At 38.4% G+C, this 13,418-nt stretch overlaps 1 protein-coding gene across 2 annotated transcripts in view; it reads right to left on the bottom strand.

Annotated features, from left to right (window-relative positions):
- Positions 1 to 13,418, bottom strand: part of LOC127434730 (acyl-CoA dehydrogenase family member 11-like) — an 85,474-nt gene that overhangs the window by 40,497 nt on the left and 31,559 nt on the right. The window lies entirely within an intron of this gene.

Below are 13,418 nucleotides of genomic sequence, written 5' to 3'. Positions count from 1 at the left end.
TCTATACGTCAAATGCTCCGTTAAGCCCAAAGTACACATTTTGATTATAGATTACGAAGAACAACATGGAATAACATGCACCAATGATTAATGAAGCACAATAACACCAAAAACATCCATTAGGAAAGGAAATAGATTCAATGCTGTTGACTTTCAAAATGGAAATACACACAGAATACATAGGCAGAGGTCTCTGAACAGATGGATTCAAGGCTAGGTAATCTAAGCTAATCTTGAGAGCAGATGGTCAAGGGGAAGATATTTTGGAAAGAGACAGTTCCCTGGAAAAAGTGAGGAAAAAAAAAGAAATCAAGTAAGCTGGACTGATGGAAAATTTCTGTCAAAAATATCAAGCCACATCTAGTGAGTCAACTCAAATTATCGCCCAAAAACCTTAATTCTGGGTGTGTCCCGGAGACGGCATAAACATAATTCAGCTCTTGATATTGTAGGCATCCTTAATAAACATTTGCTTGTCTGGGTGTCTGTTTGCAGAGGAGTATGTTTCATTACACCAAAGCAAATGTCGTGTGGATGTGCGAGTGGACAGCTTTACAGTATCAAGACCTTCATAGTGTGCTGTGAAGCGCTTACTCACCGAAATGACAGAATGTTTACAACAAATGACCAGACTTCTCCATTTGTAAGACCACTATTACTATGTGTGGGTGTTCATGAGAATAAATGGACAGTCAAATGTGACTTGCTGTATGGGATGTAATGACACATCAAGCTGTCGTACAAAGAGCCATTGTTTTGTTTGGAAGTCCTATCCGACCTTTTTTTTGACAACTGTACAAAAAATTTTGTCCAGTGTTTCTTCTGTGCAGTTACAAGTTAAGACTGTAGGAATGCTTGCACTTTTCCATATGAAAAGCTCTTTTTCAACTTGAAATATATTTACACGTATTGTGAACTGATGATGGACTACTTCATTAAGAAATATACACATTTAAGATATATTTTAAGATAATATACTGTATATCGATTTTTTTATTTTTTTTAAAGGATGAGCTGGACCAAATTGGGAAGGAAAAACATCCAACAAGAGCCCCACATACATGGCATCTAGACAAACATTGGCTATTTTGAGGAAGAAAAAATATATATATAAGATAGGTATGATGAAGATTTTTGGTCACTGCATAATTCTCACGCTTCCATTTGTTATTTGATATTTTTTATGACTTTGCTATTATTCGAAAATGTGGAAAATAGTAATAATCCTGTCCATTCTATCCTTTCCATAAATTTCTAACTACTATACTCCAAAGAACCACACTGTCCTCACCCCTTAAGTCGTACGCCAGAGGCTTCACATGCATATGGAAACACACTAAACTGCACTAAACCCCTCATCCCTCTTCTTTCCAAAGGTGTGACGGTAATGGTAGTCTGAATACCAGTGTTGTAGTCAAGACCACCTAAAACGAGACCAAGTCAATACCGAGACCAGAGTGTATCGATATTGAGACAAGACCAAGACTTTGAGGGTTTGAGACCAAGTCAAGTCTAAGACCAAGGCAGGGCGAGACCGAGTCAAGACCAAGACCAGACCAGTGCAAGTCCCACACTGCATGACACACTTACGATAAAATGTGGAACATGCAAACCATATGCACTCTTCAAATTGATCTCAAAGATCCACATTCCCATAAAAACACCCACAGAAAACAATAAAGATTCCTCTTCGTTTACCTCTTTTATTGCCACATATATACACTGGCAGCCAAATGTTTGGAATAATGTACAGATTTTGCTGTTTTGGAATGAAATTGGTACTTTAATTCACCAAAGTGGCATTCAACTGATTACAAAGTATAGTCAGGACATTACTGATGTAAAAAAAAATCACCATCACTATTTGAAAAAAGTCATTTTTGATCAAATCTAGACAGGCCCCATTTCCAGCAGCCATCACTCCAACACCTTATCCTTGAGTAATCATGCTAAATTGCTAATTTGGTTCTAGAAAATCACTTGCCATGTTAAAAGCTATTTGGTTCGTTAAATGAAGCATAACATTGTCTTGGTGTTTGCTTTTGAGTTGCCACAGTATGCAATAGACTGGCATGTCTTAAGGTCAATATTCAAAAATGGAAAAAAGAAACAGCTTTCTCTAGAAACTCATCAGTCAATCATTGTTTTGAGGAATGAAGGCTATACAATGTTTGAAATTGCCAAAAAACCGAAGATTTCATACAAATGTTCTCACTACAGTCTTCAAAGACAAAGGACAACTTGCTCTAACAAGGACAGAAAGAGATGTGGAAGGCCAGATGTACAACTAAACAAGATGATCAGTACATCAGAGTCTCTAGTTTGAGAAACAGATGCCACACATGTCCTCAGCTGACAGCTTCATTGAATTCTACCTGCTCAACACCAGTTTCATGTACAACAGTAACAACAGAAAAACAAAAAGAAAAGGTTAGAGTGGGCAAAAAAAAAAAAATTATGTTATGGATCTTAACCCCAGTGAGCTTTTGTGGGATCAGCTAGACTGTAAGGTGTGTGAGAAGTGCCCAACAAGACAGCCACATCTATGGCAAGTGCTACAGGAAGTGTGGGGTGAAATGTCACCTGAGTATCTGGACAAACTGACAGCTAGAATGCCAAGGATCTGCAAAGCTGTCATTGCTGCATGTGGAGGATTTTTTGATGAGAACTCTTTGAAGTAGTTTAAGAAGTTCTGAACATTTATTTCAAATTGTAATAGTAATTTTTCATATTTTAATGTCCTGACTATACATTGTGATCAGATGAATGCCACTTTGGTGAATAAAAGTACCAATTTCTTTCCATAAGAGCAAAATCTGTTCCTTATTCCAAACTTTTGGCCGCCAGTGTATATATACAGTTGTGCTCAAAAGTTTGCATACCCTTGGAGAATTGGATATATATGTACCGTTTTTAAAGAAAACATGAGTAAGCAGGCAAAACTAATTTCTTTTATTTCTTATGGGATTCATATTCAACTGTAGGTTATATCAGAATGGCACAATCATACAACAAAACATGGCAACAAAGAAAAAAATGAAATGACCCCTGTTCAAAAGTCTGCATACCCTTAGTTCTTAATACTGTGTATTGCCCCCTTTAGCATCAATGACAGCGTGCAGTCTTTTGTAATAGTTGTCTATGAGGCCCCAAATTCTTGCAGGTGGTATAGCTGCCCATTCGTCTTGGCAAAATGCCTCCAGGTCATGCAAAGTCTTTGGTCATCTTGCATGAACTGCATGTTTGAGATCTCCCCAGAGTGGCTAGATGATATTAAGGTCAGGAGACTGTGATGGCCATTCCAGAACCTTCACCTTTTTCTGCTGTAACCACTGGAGGGTCAACTTGGCCTTGTGCTTAGGGTCACTGTCGGGCTGGAAAGTCCAAGAGCGTCCCATGCGCAGCTTTCGTGCAAAAGAATACAAATTGTCTGCCAGTATTTTCTGATAACATGCTGCATTCATCTTGCCATCAATTTTCACAAGATTCCCCGTGCCTTTAGAGCTCACACACCCCCAAACCATCAGTGAGCCACCACCATGCTTCACAGTGGGGATGGTATTCTTTTCACTATAGGCCTTGTTGACCCCTCTCCAAACATAGCACTTATGGTTGTAACCATAAAGCTCTATTATGGTCTCGTCACTCCAAATTACAGTGTGCCAGAAGCTGTAAGGCATGTCAAGGTGTTGTCGGGCATATTGTAACCTGGCTTTTTTGTGGCATTGGCGCAGTAAAGGCTACTTTCTGACAACTCGACCATGCAGCTCATTTTTGTTCAAGTATCGTCGTATTGTGCTCCTTGAAACAACCACACCGTCTTTTTCCAGAGCAGCCTGTATTTCTCCTGAGGTTACCTGTGGGTTTTTCTTTGTATCCCGAACAATTCTTCTGGCAGTTGTGGCTGAAATCTTTCTTGGTCTACCTGACCTTGGCTTGGTATCAAGAAATCCCTGAATTTTCCACTTCTTAATAAGTGATTGAACAGTACTGACTGGCATTTTCAAGGCTTTGGATATCTTTTGATATCCTTTTCCATCTTTATAAAGTTCCATTACCTTGTTACGCAGGTCTTTTGACAGTTCCTTTCTGCTCCCCATGGCTCAGTATCTAGCCTGCTCAGTGCATCCACGTGAGAGCTAACAAACTCATTGACTATTTATGCACAGACACTAACTGCAATTTAAAAAGCCACAGGTGGGGGAAATTAACCTTTAATTGCCATTTAAACCTGTGTGTGTCACCTTGTGTGTCTGTAACAAAACCAAACATTCAAGGGTATGTAAACTTTTGATCAGGGCCACTTTAAACTTTTTGCATGATCAGTCATATTTTCAAAATCAATGCCAAAATTTCACAATTTCTGCCAGGGTATGCAAACTTTTGAGCACAACTGTATATGTGTGTGTGTGTGTGTGTATCAGTGTACCATGAGAAATGTCTTGATAAAATAATCAAAAGGCATTGCAGAGGTGAATTTTATGTGTGTGAATTTTCCTTTGTTTTCTATGAGCAAACAAATAAAAACAAACACTAAGGAGCTGAAATCAACTTAACCATCTTTATTCAACACTCATTTACCAAGTTTTACCATCCACCTAAAACAATAAAATTTTTGTGCAAGTATCGTATCAGGTTTTCTGGATGACTTTTCCCCTAGAAACCATCATTACATACAGAATATATCAAACAATTATTTAATACATAAGTCTTCACTTTTCTCTGTCTTTTCTTGAAAGATATAGTACGTTTTTTGTTGTTTTTGAACAAACAACAAGCCTTGTATAAATGTGTGCAATTTGCTAATCACATAGCTAAATCTAGAAAATAGAACAAAGAATGCCAAACATAAGCAAAGCAGCCTATTTAAAATTTACATTTTTAATATAAGTGGAGGCGCATTACTCGGTCTCCACTCTCTGCTGTCACATCTCTAGCTCTCTCACCCAAGTAAGGGAGTGTTACCACGGTGTGTAACGTTTATTTCAGAGCTGACATTGGCTAATGTTGATGTAACGTAACTTTATATACATTAGCTACATAGCTTTATGTGGCCTGTCTCGTCATTGTTTATCACAGGCAAAAACGTAACTTGGGAACAACAATTTGTCACTACATGCCCTGTCCCTTCAATCTCTCACAAAGTTAACACTGCATGAGCTACATCCCTAAATATATGTTAACTAAATTATGTAGCTTGCGCACCTAGCTAGGTGGCAAATAGCTGGCAAGCAACTGAATCTAGCGCCCTAAAAAACAGTAAATACATAGGTAGCTAATATGTATAGCTAATACTCGCTAAATCTCAATTTGGGTGAGGGGTGAAGATGAGTTTAGGTACAGATGCTGCATTTCATTCAATTCGGATGTGGGATATTCCACTTGATATCTCCGATCTCCGACTTAAGGCATTCCAATGCCAGATGCTCAGAAGATGACATTAAAGGAAACAAAACTGCAAAACTCCCGTTGCTTTGCAGGTGTTTGACTGTCACCAGAGACATTTCCTAGCAACCCAATTCATAAACAATCTGCAACGCTAGCATTTGTGCAACAGGTGTACAATTATCAAAAGAGAGTATAATTTACCATGTTTTGAACACCTGCTACTCTGCTAACATTTGTTAAACAAGCTTTAATATCATGTAATGTAGGAACTTTGACTAATTTATGGATATTATTTAATAAAAGTGAATGTTTATCACTTATTTTGTATATCTTCCTGGGTGCCGACAAGATTGTGTGATGTCACGCACCTGCATCTCAGTGAAATCAGAGTTTAAAGACTTCCAAGTTGTACTTACGACTTCAAGTGGCTTTCCATTGTCCTGTTCCCAGTAGAAAGTTGGAAAATCTGACTTTCCGAGTTGAATGGAATGCAGCAAGAGGCAGACTGCTAACGGTAGCTGGCTAGCTTTGCTAGCATCACTTACACTTAGCTTATCTTTCTTTATGCTTCCTTTCTAAGTGCTGATAAATGTTTGACGTGGTCCCAGTCGTCTCGGTAACCACTGCATTACAGAATTTACATACTGCTGTGTGTTTTTTTGCAGATTAACTCTTTGTGGTTTAGGTCAGTGTTTCTGGCACAGCACACTTTTTACGATTAAAAAATACCATGGCACACCACTATCCCACATAACCATCATCGATAGTTTTCCTTTTCAAGAACTTGTCTTAGTAGCGTGAACTCGTGTTTGAAATTCGGCTATGCAAAAAATGCAAGTAACGCTGCATAATGCGGTAACAGATGCCAATAGCGCTAATTGGATAATGAAAAACCAACAAATTTGTGTCTTTTCCAATTTGTAGATTTGTTCTTGCAAATTAGTTCTTGCAGTGGTACAGAAAATACATTTATTTATTTATTTATTTACTGTATTTTCTGGAAATAAAGTTGCACCTTACTATAAGTCGCATCAGTTAAGTCACACTGACAGAGGTTGGATCCGGCAGGCACTAGGTCCTGGGAGCAGCCACCCGGCCTCCTTTCACAGGTTCAGATGTCAAACGAGCTCTGTGAAAATTACAGTTCCTCAGAATCTACACATCAAATCACAGTGATTTTGGACTCGTTTAAAACAGGATAATTTGCTTTTAGTAATCGTATGTAACAGTTTCAGTTTCATGAGAGAAACACGACAAGTAAGCCACATCTGTTCATAACATCTGTTACTCCATGCGGTGCACAAATAAACAGCTTTTAGTCTTTGAGTAAAACAATACACCTGCTGTATTCTATTCATTCATTTGGTTCACTGACTGAATGATTTTACTACAAGTGTGATGATGTAGCATCATTTTGTGTGCATGTGAGGAGTTGCGTTTGACAGCGGACTAGAGTTTGCTAGAATATAACAACAATAATGTTATGATGGACAAAATATTTAAACTGGTTGCATAAAATACTATGTAATGGAAAATGTACTGAATTGGCAACTTTAAAACTTCTACTGTCTCTATGCCGTCACTAAAATACCAGAGAAAAACTATTTTGAGGAATTTGATAATTTTCCATGGCACACCTGACAATCATTCATGGCACACCAGTGGGCACAGTGGTTGGGAAACACTGTTTTAGGTAGCCAAACTGTATTACAGAAGATTTGTCTGACATCTCTCAGACAGCCACAGTTTCTCCTCCTGTCTCCCGCATTCACTTTCTTGGAGTGCATGTGAAGGGGGGGTGGGGAGGGGTGAAAGCCATTAACAGTAACAAAAATTTCAAATTAGAAAAGTTATTGCTTGCATTTGAAGCAGGAAGTTTTACATCCAATCACAGTAATGATGTTAACAAATAAATCAAAAAATGCACAGGCAATTTAGTAATAAATAAGCTGTGGTCTTGACCGGTCTTGAAATAAAATCCAGAGTCCTCTTTGTCTGAGACCGAGTAAAAATGCGGTCGATTCCGAGAGGAGACAGAGACCTTCAAAGAGTAGACCGATCTCGAGTACTACAACAATGCTGAAAACCACTGCGCACAGCACGAAGGGGTAAACGAGCTGTGAAAAGTTAAAGTTCAGGACCACCAGATATGCACGAACCATGTCACAGGCCTGGGAGCAACCAAAGGAAATTTTCTATCCCATGAGAGGACACTGAAAAGAGAAGGAAAATAGGGGGGGGAAAATGGGATGAAAAAAAAAAAAGGTTTAGTTTAGCCTTTGCAATTTTGTGGCTTCGTGAATGCAACGGAAGTTGCAAAAGAAAAGGATATGAGAACAGTTGAAAGAGAAGAGAGAATGCCAGGGGAAAAGGTCACAGCTGTCTAGTTCAGTTTCTGCTTGTATGGATGAGTCAGTGTCTCTAACTTACAGAAAGTTCATTCATACAGTACAACAATGAAAGTCAGAGTGAAAAGTACAACTATGAGGAAAATAATTCCTTATTTGCCCATTCAGTGCCAAATCAGTGGTCATTAAAAACTCTAGTGAACAAGTACACATCAGTATTCATGGAACTAGACAGGGAAACACTGAGGGATTTCCATGCAAAAAGTTTTGAGAACACAGAATGATTTAGTTTGGAGCCAAAAAAATAAAATAAAAATGTATATTAAATGAACATGGATACTGGAGGGGGGAAAAACAACTAAATTCAGTCTTAAAGGGATAGTTCACCAAAAAATAAAAATTCTCTCATCATTGACTCACCCTCATGCCATCCCAGATGTGTATGACTTTCTTTCTTCTGCTGAACACAAATTATTTTTTGAGAAATATCTCAGCTCTATAGATCCATTCAATGCAAGTGAATGGTGGCCAGAAATTTGAAGCTCTAAAAAGCATATAAAAGACAGCATTAAAGTAATCCACACGACTCCAGTGGTATAATCCATGTCTTCTGAAGCATTATGATAGGTGTGGGTGAGAAACAGAAAAATATTTAAGTTATTTTTTACTATAAATTCTCCTCCCTGCCCAGTCGGTGGCAATATACACAAAGAACTCAAATTGTCAAGAACAAAATAAGAAGAAAATTAATTAAATACTGATCAGTTTCTCATCCACACCTATTAATGTCACAGTAACAGTTATGGAAAGGAGGTAGCTGAAACCGGCTTGACAAAACACGTAGACATTTATTGTTGCACTTTTCAGTCGCAACACAATAAGGCCACTTTTCACCAGTACACAAAAGTTTGATTTTCAGCAACGCCACACTGACACGCAGATACACACAAACAGCTTCACGCATCTCTTTCTCCAGTCTGCCGCTATCTCTTCTCCTTAAGTACTCCCGCTGCCCCTCACTGGAACGTGAGACCGGTGTGGCACACAGGTGAAAGTCATTCGCCACTTATCTTCCCGGCCTCACTCTGCCCAGATGCCGCTCGTCTCCACCCTGCTCACCACAATCACTTCTGAAGATATGGATTTAACCACTGGAGTTGTATGGATTACTTTTATGCTGCCTTTAAGTGCTTTTTGGAGCTTCTGGCCACCATTCACTTGCATTGAATGGACCTATAGAGCTGAGATATTCTTCAAAAAATCTTTGTGTTCTGCAGAAGAAAGAAAGTCTTCTGGAATGGCATGAGGGTGAGTAAATGATGAGAGAATCTTCATTTTTGGGTCAACTATCCTTTTAAGGGATAGTAGTCATATGGCTTTCTTCTGTGAAAGTCAAAAAGTGAATATTCTGGCCATTCTTTTTCATTTAATAAAATGGAAAGTTAACATACACCTTAGTCAAATACATTTAAACTCAGTTTTTCACAATTCCTGATATTTAATCATAGAAAACTTTCCCTGTCTTAGGTCAGTTAGGATCACTACTTTATTTTAAGAATGTGAAATGTCAGAATAATAATAGAGAGAACTGTTTATTTCAGCTTTTATTTCTTTCATCACATTCCCACTGGGACAGAAGTTCACATACAATTTGTTAGTATTTGGTAGCACTGCCTTTAAATTGTTTAACTTGGGTCAGACATTTTGGGTAGCCTTCCACATGCTTCTCACAATAAGTTGCTGGAATTTTGGCCCATTCCTCCAGACAGAACTGGTGTCACCGAGTCAGGTTTGTAGATCTCCTCTCTCGCACATGCTTTTTCAGTTCTGCCCACACATTTTCTATCAGATTGAGATCAGGGCTTTGTGATGGCCACTCCAATACCTTGACTTTGCTGTCCTTAAGCTATTTTGCCACAACTTTGGAGGTATGCTTGGGTCATTGTCCATTTGGAAGACCCATTTGCAACCAAGCTTTAACTTCATGGCTGATATCTTGAGATGTTGCTTCAGTATATCCACATAATTTTCCTTCCTAATGATGCCATCTATTTTGTGAAGTGCACCAGTCCCTCCTGCAGCAAAGCACCCCCACAACATGATGCTGTCACCCCCATGCTTCACGGTTGGGATGGTGTTCTTCGGCTTGCGAGCCTCACCCTTTTTCCTCCAAACATAACGATGGACATTATGGCCATAAAGTTCCATTTTTGTTTCATCAGACTAGAGGAAATTTCTCCAAAAAGAAAGTTCTTTGTCCCCATGTCCCCACTTGCAAACTGTAGTCTGGCTTTTTTATGGCAGTTTTGGAGCAGTGGTTCTTCCTTGTTGAGCAGCCTTTCAGGTTATGTCGATATAGGACTTGTTTTACTGTGGATATAGATACTTGTCTACCCGTTTCCTCCAGCATCTTCACAAGGTCCTTTGCTGTTGTTCTGGGATTGATTTGCACAAAATACGTTCATCTCTAGGAGACAGAATGCATCTCCTTCCTGAGTGGTATGATGGCAGCGTGGTCCCATGGTGTATATACTTGCGTACTATTGTTTGTACAGATGTACCTTCAGGCATTTGGAAATTGCTCCCAAGGATGAACCAGACTTGTGGAGGTCCACAATTTTTTTTTTTTATGTCTTGGCTGATTTCTTTTGATTTTCCCATAATGTCAAGCAAAGAGGCACTGAGTTTGAAGGTAGGCCTTAAAATACATCCACAGGTACACCTCCAATTCAGTACACCTCCTATCAAAAGCTAACTGGCTAATTGTCTAAAGCCTTGATATCATTTTCTGGAATTTTCCAAGCTGCTTAAAGGCACAGTTAACTTAGTGTATGTAAACTTCTGACCCACTGGAATTGTGATATAGTCAATTAAAAGTGAAACAATCTGTCTGTAAACAATTGTTGGAAAAATTACTCATGTCATGCACAAAGTAGATGTCCTAAACGACTTGCCAAAACCATAGTTTGCTAACAATAAATCCGTGGAGTGGTTAAAAAATGCGTTTTAATGACTTCAACTCAAGTGTATGTAAACTTCTGACTTCAACTGCAAGTAGTCCATACGACTATATATTTGGCACTATATTCCAAGTCTTCTGAAGCCATACAATAGCTTTGTGTAAGGAACAGACCAAAATGTTGGTCGTTATTCACTGATAATAAAAAGCTCTGAAATGAACTACAAAAGTCATATAGACTACAGAAATTGTGTGTTGACACCATTGACGCCAAATGCCTTAGGATCTTCAATGTTATGATCAAACGTTATTGATGTCAATTTTGTCATACACTGTATGATTTAAGAGCTACAATGGAGGGGAAGATTTTTAGTTATGCTGTTGGTTTCATAACTTTACATTTCTATGATTTTATGGTGCTTTTTTTGCCTTTTTGTTTTGACAGACCTACAGCTTGAGCATCTCATTTCCATCTGCACAAGTGTGGTCAAGAAAGCCAAAGGAACTAAAAGCATTCCCTAATTTAAGACAACATTTACTCTTCCGGCAAAAAGACACACGAGTGCCAGCTCGTAGATATAAAAGTCTTTTGAATAAAACATTACCGTGCTTTTAGTGGAAAAACACACCTACAAGATTTGATAAGTTTGGATACCAGTTAACAAAAATAGCTTTACTTCCCGAGGGTTCAGTGTTGTGAAATGTAAAGTGTTCGGCCATTGAATGCCATTACACCAAACTGCCTATGACTAACTGTTTGAAATTTACTCCACGTGTCTCAACGGTAAAGATATGTTTCACAGTCTCCAGAACTGATAGTAGTTTATGATAGTGGTGGAAAACACCATCTACATGTGTTCACAAACACGGGAGATATAGAACCGCTGCACAAGACAGCCTCATCTTTGAACCAAATGATTTGGATTTGTCACACTTCTAATTTACCCTTTATATTGATGTATCTGTACATCTGTGTGAGAGGTAACACAAGGGACATCTCAGATTTTAACAGGACACAGATAGCGCTGGAAAATAAAAGTGTATTAATTGCAACTGCTCAAGGAAACAAAGATGACTGTTGGCTTGAATATAAGCTGCTGCAAGGTTTTAAAAACTCCTGAGAGAGACACAAAACAGTTATGGTGACAAGTCTTGCCAAATACAGATCGGATCTCACAACATGACATTGTTCATATCTGAAGAGATGTCTCCCATAACTATCAACCGACCACCCGTAAACTTCACAATACACATCGTCTGGTATGAGATATGTGCTTACAAATCATATTTCAGTGAGCAAGTGAAACACGATTTATGAGGTAACAAAATTATGTGGTTTCATGTGAAAGTAGATACTGAGGGCTTTAAGAGGGCAAACTGCTACATGCAATGACAGTGTTGACGCAAAGACATGCAATAAAATACCAAACTTTGTGTTAGTGGGTTAGCAGGTTTTTTTTTATTCAAAGTTTAGTGTTTTTAAGCTCTCACTAATATAATAATTAATATACTCTACCAGTTAAAAGTTTGGACACTGCAGACTAAATGTATGTTTTGATCAGACTGATCTCACTTGAAAGTTCTTCAACTGAAATCCGTTTCTGCTTTCCGAAATTCAAACCACTTCCCCCAGTGGCCGAAGCTGGAAGTGTTGTTGACTGTATGGGCATGTGTGAACTCCAGTTTCTGGGTGGAATGTCCACAGAGTGGCAGCTAAAGCGAGTTTTTAGTTGTAATTGATGCAATACGATACGACTGATATGATACAATTTCTGCAGAAGAAAGTAAGTCATACACATCTGGGATGGCATGAGGGTAAGTAAATGATGAGAGAATTTTCATTTTCGGGTGAACTATCCCTTTTAAGTCAAACCAGACTTTAAAGGGTTAAGCTTTTGGTGTTGATACAGAGAGCAACAGGCCTTTGGCCCTCTTTCATAATTTTAGGATGTTTAAATCATGAGGCCTAGAAACCACAATGAAGACCCACAGCTAGAGCCATCTGGAATGTTCTACAGGGACAATGTCTGAGAGACAAATACCAATCCAACTCTAAACATCCCATACAGCTTGGAAAACATCTTTCGGCACATAATTTATGATATCTCCACAGTAGACGATTAAACTGCTTTTCATTGCATAAAAATAATTTTTATGATCTTCGTGTCTTGCAGTGCCACACGTCAACAAAATGCAATTATGCATTCCTGCTGAAACTTTGAGGTCTGCTTTCCTAAAAATACATTAGGCAAAACTGAAAATGAAAACAAGAGGATACAAGTCTACAGCTTTGAGGGCAGACTGTTCATTGAAACTGATTCAGTTTGGAGATGACTCAAAATAATTCATGATGATTCAGTTTTCAAGTGGAAAATGAGATAAAGAAAAATAATTTTAAAAAAACACAAACTGGAACTTTTACCAAATTATATTACCCTCTCATTTGCAGTGGAAAAATCCTTCAAAAAAAATGTGAGTTTTCTCTAAACTTGTCAAAGACAGGAAGAGATGATGGTAGGCTTATCCTCACAGCTCAGTTCGAGCTCTCTGAAGCTGCGAAGCGGAAACTGCGACTAATGGGTCTGTTTCTGATTTGCCACCCATTGTGAGCGCTTTGAGTTCCCCAACTCTGTATTTATCGTTCACAGATTCTGCATAGCTGGTTTGTGTAAACATCTTAACTGTTTCTTAAATTGTTTTATGGGATGAATCATTTTGGTGAT

The sequence above is a fragment of the Myxocyprinus asiaticus genome, chromosome 44, assembly GCF_019703515.2.
Source record: "Myxocyprinus asiaticus isolate MX2 ecotype Aquarium Trade chromosome 44, UBuf_Myxa_2, whole genome shotgun sequence".
NCBI lineage: Eukaryota > Metazoa > Chordata > Actinopteri > Cypriniformes > Catostomidae > Myxocyprinus > Myxocyprinus asiaticus.
Note: the sequence above shows the minus strand (reverse complement) of the source record. Positions and strands in the feature narration are given on the sequence as shown.